At 39.4% G+C, this 8,682-nt stretch overlaps 1 pseudogene across 1 annotated transcript; it reads left to right on the top strand.

The window, feature by feature from the left end:
- The first annotated feature begins 201 nt into the window (after nt 1–201).
- LOC308494769 (protein S100-A11-like) lies at nt 202–509 on the top strand (annotated as a pseudogene). Its single transcript has one exon. The product of its transcript is annotated as a protein S100-A11-like (transcript).
- The last annotated feature ends 8,173 nt before the right edge of the window (nt 510–8,682 follow it).

Here is an 8,682-nt window from a genome sequence, read left to right as displayed (position 1 = left end):
ATTTGGAAAACCACATACTTCTGCAAGTTACTTGCTATGATTGGAGATTACAAGTAAATTAAGAGGTCAGGGACACTTAAGCTGGACATCCCCAAGCCCTCCAGAATTCAGGGGCCTATCTTGCCTTCTCTAATTTAAAAAAATGAGTTGAGCTTGCAGTGCTGCTCCCCGCTATAGCCTCTGCGCCCCCTCCACTCTGACATGGCAAAAATGTCCAGCCCTACAGAGATTGAGCAGTGCATCCAGTCTCTGATTGCTGTTTTCCAGAAGGATGCTGGAAAGGACGGTACCAAGTGCCTTCTGTCCAAGATCGACTTCCTAAGCTTCCTGAATACCGGATGCGTTGCCTTCACAAAGAACCAGAAGGACCCCCATGTCCTTGACTGCATGATGAAGAAACTGGATATCAACTATGATAGGCAGCTAGATTTCCAAGAATTTCTTCATCTTATTGGCAGAATGGCAGTAGCTTCTGTGACTCCTTTATCCGTTCCCAGAAGTATATCTGAGGAGCTCTTGGAGCTGGCCTCCAAACCACCCCTTTCCTTCTGGCCTGCCAATCACCATGATTTCCTTGCAGACCACACATACCCTGAGCCCAGTGTATTGCTCCTGCTGGGAGCAATAAAACATTATCGTTTTTCAAAACACAGAGACATAAAACAATTAGTCAAGTCTGCATCGAGTCTGCATCTCACAGAACTGTAAGAAGTCCCGCATCATCCATAAATATAGAAGACTCAAAAATATGTATATTTGCCCACTCATCTTTGGCCCCCAAGTCATATTCTACGTGTGGTCATAGCCTCTTCTCCTTTATTCCCAGTAGAAATATTATCAGATGAAATAAGAGTAGAGAAGAAACTTGTCCCATATCTACAGACTGAAGGTCTGAGATCGCTGGTAGGCAAATAGTTAGACATCAGTCTCTCCCACCCATCCCCACTCAATCCTTCTTTACATTCACACATGGGCCTGGGTTAGTCATCTAATTCCCAGGAAGAAAACTGGACACTTACAAAACAAAAAAAAAGTAAAAGCTATGGATATGTATTTATCTGGCATTATATACGTAAGTAATGAGATGATTAAAGCAGGGACACTGGAGAGTGACTCCATGGCTTCAAATAACAGGTCTGCCTCTTGCTGCCAGTTATTAATGCTCTTTTTCTTCTGCTTGGTCATTAGTAAAATAAGGGTGATTATGCCGGCTCCTACTTTAAAGGGTTCTTATAAAGATTAGCTGAATTCATGTGTGTTAAAAGCTTAGAAAAATTCCTGGCACATAGTAAGCATGAAGTGAAGGACATGAAGCATTATGTAAGTGTCTTTATTATTATTATTATTATTATTCTTTCCCAGGTCAACATCTTTCCTTGGGCATGTCCCTCAGCTGTCTTTGACTCAGTTGTTTAATATGTAATATGAAGGTGGTCATGGACAAAATCTCCATGGGGGTATAAATGTAATCAAATGTATGCAGGGCCTCAATGCTCAAAACAAGAAAACACTGATGGAAGAAACTGAAGAAGATATTAATAAAGAGAGATATACCATGTTCCTGTGCCAGGATAATTCAATATTGTAAAAGTCATATTCATAGCCATGGTCTCTCATGGGCCCTAAATGTCCCTGTGTGCTCTTGCTGGATGCAAGAATTGTTGTCTTCTGAACCTAAGAAGTTTCTGCAGCTGGTCATATATATAGGCAACTAAGTAGGTCAATGAGACCACAGCACAGCTAGCCTGCAGATGCAGGCTGGGAAAGGATGACTGACTTGTTTGCTGCTACAATATGCTGACCCCTGGTATCTACGTCCTAAGTGGCAGCAACAGCCACGTGACATATAACCTCCACCCGGCCTACTTATCACCACATGATCTTTGGGGGCAAGAGGAAATGGAACAACCATGATGATGCTCATATTCTTTGCTGTACCGTGAGAAACAAACTTGTTCTGTCCATTGTGTATTATTACTGCATACAGAGTTGTAGAGTGGTTATTCCTTGCTGTCCCTTTAGGAGTCTGGGGTTCTTCTATGACAGATGTTAATTCTCCCCTAATTGTTCTACTAATTCAATGCAATCCCACTCAAAGTCCCAGTAGGATTGTAATGTAGCTATCAGCATGCTGATTCTCAAATTTATATGATGAGATAAAGGAACTACAATAGCCAAAACAATTCTGAAAAGTTGAAAAAATTTCAAGGACTCACACTACCCAATTTCAAGACTTATAACAGTTATCAAGATAGTCTTTTATTGGCAAGAGAATAGATAGATCCATAGAAAAGAAGAGAGGGTCCTAAAACAAAGTCACAGCAATAAAGTCAACTGATTTTCAATCAAGATGGAAGGACAATTCAATGGAGAAACATTAGCCTTTTAACAAATAACACTGGAACAACTGGATGGACATATGCAAAAAATGATTCTTCACAAATACTTCACACTTTGTATAAAACATCAATAAAAATGGACCAAAGAGCTTCATGTGAGAAGTAAAATAAACAAGTTATAGATGGAGAGAAAAATCTTTGTGATTCGGTGAGGCAAAATGTTCTTAGATATGTCAAGAAAATCGCAATCCATAAACTTTTAAATAATGACAAATGACACTTTATCACAACTGAATACTTTACCTCTGCAAAAGACACTGCTAAAATAATAAAAAGAACAAACCTCAGACTGAGAGAAAACATTTGCAAATCACATTTCTGTCAAAGGACTTGTAATCAGAGTATATACAAACCTCTGAAAACTCAGTGATAAGAACTAAATACATATAATTTAAATGGGAAAAAGACCTCAACAAACACCTCATCAAAAGAGATATATGGATGATAGGTACATGAAGAGACAATCGACATCTTCAGCCAATAAGGTGATGCAAATTAAAATCACAATGAGATAAAACTACGCATGCAATAGACTGAGTAAAAAACAATATGTTTATGGCATTGGTTACAGTGATGGTTTCACTGTATACTTATCTCTAAACTCAACAAGTTGTATATATTAAATAGGCACAGCTTTTTGTATGTCAATCATACTTCAAAAAAGTGGTTTAACAAATAATCGTTAAAAAAATACAAAAGCCAGTCAATACCAAGTGCATCTGAGGATTTGGGAAACTTGACCTCTGATACGTTGTTTATAGAAACACAGAATGGTAAACTCATTCTGGAAAGCAGTTCTTGTTCAGTGTCTCATAAATTTGAACATACATTTTCCATATGACTCAGCAATCCTGCTCTTAGCTATGTAGATAAATGAAATGAAACTTACATTCACACGTACATCTACCTACTAAGGCTTAAAGCAGCCATATTCATAATTGTCAATAACTGGAAACAAGCCAGATTTTCTTCACCTATGACTGGAATGCTACTCAGCAATAAAAGAAAATATTGCAGATTCACACAAAACATAGATAAATCTAAAATGCAGTTTTTTAAGTTACTGGAGTCAGACCCAAGAGCTACATATTGTATGAATGCATTTATATACCATTGTGGAAAAGACAAAATGTAAGGAAGGAAAACAGAGCAGTGGATGCCAAGGGTTAGATTGGGTGGGGGGTGGCTACAGAGGGATTTGGGAGAGGGGGTGATGGCACTCTTCTGCCTCATGACCCTGGGGGTAGACAGAAGACTAGGGGCATTTTCCAAAACCTGCTGAACTCTACATCCTAAAAGGAGTGTTTTAATGTATGTTACATTTGCAAAATGCATATTTCTAAGGATCAGTGTCTCCGGAGCAGAATTCTGTCTTTGTCACACACTCTGGAAGTCAGGGAAAGCCTTGGGCATGCAGGTGTTTCATACAACAGTTACTTTAAAGACGAGACTACAACAGCAACCAACCACTCAGTAATTCAAAGTGAAAATGAGAAAGCACATAAAAAACACATTTTGTACCCAAACCACACCCATAAAATGTCTAAAACAATACAGCTTTCCTCAAACACATGCAGGAAAAAAATCAGTCAAATGACAGAAAATGAAAAAAAAATCAAACGACAATGAAAACACTTGCCCAGTAGACACACATAGAGCAGGTATAAAGGTAAAAAGACATGAGAAGCCAATACTCTCCTCTTGGGAACTATGGTTCACCAAAGTATTGATGTAGGGCATATACACAGAGGGTGCCAAAAAATGTATACACGTTAAGAAAGGAAAACTATTAAAATTGTAATGCTCAATATATACCGATAACAAAAGATGAACACAAATCACGTTTAACTTCTGCAATGACAAGAGGTGCTCCAAGTGGTTCCCATCAGCGTCCAGACACTTCCGATGATGGCGAACTACTGCTTGAGCCATGTTGACCAAAGTGTCTACTTGTATACCTTTTTTTGGCACCCCTTATATACAGTTTATTAATATGGACAAAAAGTCACAAAGAGCTGTTTCTGATCCAAGTCCCTGACAGGAATTAAAGGAGGGCAGTTTATGTTATCTCTCTTTGAACAACATGAGAATGTGAAATGAATGTCTTGTTTCCTATATATTTCTCCAGTCCATATGCCGGCACCCAGGTCCACGTGCTTACCATCTCCAAGCCCCTCCTCTCCAGAAAAGCAAAAGATAATGTTTCAACTAAATAAAATCAGGTCAAAAAAATTCTTCTGCGTACTAACCTCAATCCTGAAGATATCGATGCCTGATAGCCAATGTACACATATTTTCATAAGAATGAGCAACTTCTAGGCCCAAGAAGAAATGAGGAGCTTCCATACCCGAGAGCCAAACTTCTCTGAGCTTCAGCAGGACAGATATCTGAGAAGCAGGAGGAAATGTGCCATGGTCTAAAGGAAAAGATGTCAAAATACGAAGGGGCACTGATAGGTGAGACCATTTAATCATATTTGGGGTTTGGGGATGTTATAGGTTCTGAAAAAAGGAAAAACACAGGTAGAGAGGAACATCACGAAAGCGTCTTGTTCTCGGTTCAGTCAGGCAACTTTAGAAAAATGGATATGAGTCACGGAAGAACTCAGTGCGATGCTTTTTTGGGGACCTTCTGTTCTTTGGTCTTGCCTCTGAGGAAGCACATGAGAGAGTTCTCTGAAGTCACCCAGCATAGGGACTGAGGGTGTGTAACAAAGGCACAGGAGCAACTCGAGGGAAAGCATCCGTCTTCAACTGACTGACCACTCCCAATGTGCCCACAGCACCATCGCACGCATTGCATATGTCATGTGTCACTCTACTCACAGAGGGGCCATTTTTAATTCGAGATGACTGTCACTTTGTGCACACACAGTGTGTCTAGGGATGGCAGCCCCACCTAACCACCTACTCATGTACCTCTGAAACAACCCCTCAGTGCTTTCAGGCTGTCAGTAATCAGTAATTTGTACAAAGAACCTGTATGGCACTTACTCTACTGTCTTCCTCATACTTCCTTCCTTGGTGCTATCCATTCTCGTGGTGGAGCTTTCATATGGCAGTTTCCAGAACTGATAAATTCTTTTATTTTTAAAATTTTTTTAAAAAAAATTATTGAGGACTATTGGGGAACAGTGTGTTTTTCCAGGACCCATCAGCTCCAAGTCAAGTCGTTGTTTTCACTCTAGTTGTGGAGGGCGCTGCTCAGCTCCAGCTCAAGTCGTTGTTTTCAGTCTAGTTGTGGAGGGCACAGCTCACTGGCCCATGTGGGAATTGAACTGGCGACTTTGGTGTTATGAGCACTGCGCTCTAACCAACTGAGCCAACTTCCTGCCCCAATAAATATTAATTCTTACTGTTAGGTCCTATAGCTCATGAAAGAAATACCTTTGTATGCCTTATCCCATTCCTTTCCCCATTGTTATATATACAGCATTTTGACAAGCAGTTCGCATTCCCCAGAACTTTAATTAATTAATTAAGCAGTAAATATACTTCATATCACTAATCCATGCTTGACTCACCTGTTATGACTCCCTCTACCCGAGTCACCTACCTTAACTCCTGAGAAACAGAATAATCCGGAACACTCACAAATAATCCTAGATGTAAAGAACCAGAGAATAAACAGTAGGTAGTGGGGTGGAGGGAGTAGAAATCCCTTTTATTACTCAGACCCCAGGGTATAAAAAGCCCATTTTACTTACTAGGAGTGTTTTACAAGATGTAAAATATACCTGCCACCTGAGGATGCCCATATATTCCTTCAGCTCTTGGATTTTCTGAGTCTTTCCCTAGAACAAGATTGCTTAGAATACATTATTGCATTTTTCCATTCTGAAGTATGCTCCTGAAGCATTTCCCTGGAAAAATGGCGTCTGAGATACCACAATATAGGTGCACAAATATGGGGTTTGATTATTTCAGGTGCCTCTGGCCTACGAAAGGGGTTCTGTCTCTCTCTAGCTAGTGTTCAAGAGTTGTAGTGTATTCATGGAAGAGGCGATCCTCCAGCATTTCTCATCCACTCCAGAAAGCCAGCTTCATGTTTTAGAGGCTAAACATTAGGTGCATGGGCTGAGAGCTCAGGGCACTGTCCCGCCACTCAGCCCACTATCATGGAGTGGAGGCTGCACTCCAGACACAGCACGTAAGAATACGGTACGTATCTCTAACTTACTTTTCCCTAGCTTGATTATTGGGTGGAGGTTCCGCATCATGTGGGGAACACCAACAAAAACAAGATCTCCTGCCACTGATAAGCACCCTACTTGTAAGGCAAAAATGTCACTCTCAGAGAAGCAGGCCACTGCCTTTAGTGCCAGCTCAGATGAGTGATTCTATTATGTTTGCCCCGTGCGAGAGCCTGGCCTGAATAACGAACATGAAGGCTCTCCGTAAAGAACATGACTTTGCTTGTAACTGAATGTCGGGAAGGCCAAACCTAACCACATTCTCCAAAACAATGTCGATTTTGGTGATCAGTCAATAAAATGAGGCTATAGCACACCGAGAGTAATAAGCTAAAAACCAGTCCAGCTTGTTTACCAGAGAAAACCAAGGAAAGAGATAACTAGTAACAAACCTCAAAGACTCGCCTTGAGACTACCTGTACAAAAGGGTCTGAATTATTTCGATCAAACTCTGGAGCAATTTTTGCCTATAACATTTTGAAAACTATAGAACAATCTACATGCAATTAGGAAGTCTAAGGGCTGGATGTGATACACACACAGGCAGACAGCTTGACAGAGCAGGAAAAGAAGAGTCAGAGAACTCCACTAAAAGCAGTCTTCTCCGAATGATCATGTGTAGGCTGAAGGCTGGGCCCGAACGGGAAAAACACAAGCCACTTCACACTGCAGGCGAAACTTCACGAATATAGTATTGCCAAGGCAATAAACAAACAAGCAAACACAAAACAACAACCAACAAACCATCCCAGGGAGGGGGATCGTTATCCAGAGGTACTATAAATAATCACCCAAAATGTCCCCCTTTCAGTTGAAATTATGAGACATGCCAAGGAAAGGAACATGTATAGCAGACATAGGAGAAAAATAGACACCAGAAACTTCCTGTGAGACGTCCCAAATATCACACTAATGGATAAAGACTGTGAGGTACATATTGCAAATATTTTAAAAGAAATAAACAAGCCATTATTTGAGAAGTAAAGGAAATTATGATGTCATATATATCAAGACGTATATCTCATCCAACATGTATATCAAAAATAGGTATAAAATGTATTTTAAGAAAAGAATATGCTAGAGGTGAACAGCATAGCATCATAAATAAAATCAATACAGGGGCTCAAAAGCAGATTTAAAGTAGCAGAAGAAAAAAATCTGTAACTTGAAAATAGAAAAATATCTTCAAAGAAATATGGCTGAAATCCCAAATATATTCAATGTCTTGGTGCTGAGGAAGATAGAGAGGGAGAAGGAAGGAGGGAGGAAGGGAAGGAGGGAGGAGGGGAGGAGAGAGAGAGAGAGAGAGAGAGAGAGAGAGAGAGAGAGATTGAAAACATGATTTTTTTTTTAATTTAAGGAATTTTGAAAGCTGCAAAGAAAAGCAACTCACTGCATACAAGGGATACTTTGTATTATAAAAATTAAAAATCTTATATTAAATAAGATTAACAGCTAACTTCTCATCAGAAACAGGGGTGGTCAGAAGATAGTGGGATAAGATATTCAAAATGCTGCAAAAATAATCTACCAAGATTTATATATCTAAGATGAAAAGCTCTTAGATATCACATTGAAAGCACAATATAAAAATTTATGGTTAACAGAATTAAATCAATAAACCACAGAGTGAGAGTAAATATGTGCAAATCACATTTCTATCAGGAGAATTGCAATCAGAATATATAATAAACTCTGAAAATTCCACAATAAGAAATCAAGAACCCAATATGGGGAAAATTTCAACAGACACTTCACCATAGAAGGTTATTCATAATGACCAACAACAGAAACCATCAACATTTCCTTCACATTTGACTATAATACTACTTAGCAATAAAAATAATGAGAATATTGATTTACATAGAAACGTGGGTGACTTTTGAATGCATTTTATTAAGTGAAAGGAGCCAGACCAAATAGCGACATATTGTGTGATTGCATGTATATGATATTTTGGAAAAGACAGATTTTAAGGATGAAAAACTGTATGGGTAAGTATGAGGTAATTTGGGGGGCAATGAAACTCTTCTGTATTATCACCACAGTGGTAAATACGGTGCTATATGCATTTACCAGAACCCACAGAA

This window comes from Rhinolophus hipposideros, assembly GCF_964194185.1.
Source record: "Rhinolophus hipposideros genome assembly, chromosome: X".
In the NCBI taxonomy this organism is placed as follows: Eukaryota; Metazoa; Chordata; class Mammalia; order Chiroptera; family Rhinolophidae; genus Rhinolophus; species Rhinolophus hipposideros.
Note: the sequence above shows the minus strand (reverse complement) of the source record. Positions and strands in the feature narration are given on the sequence as shown.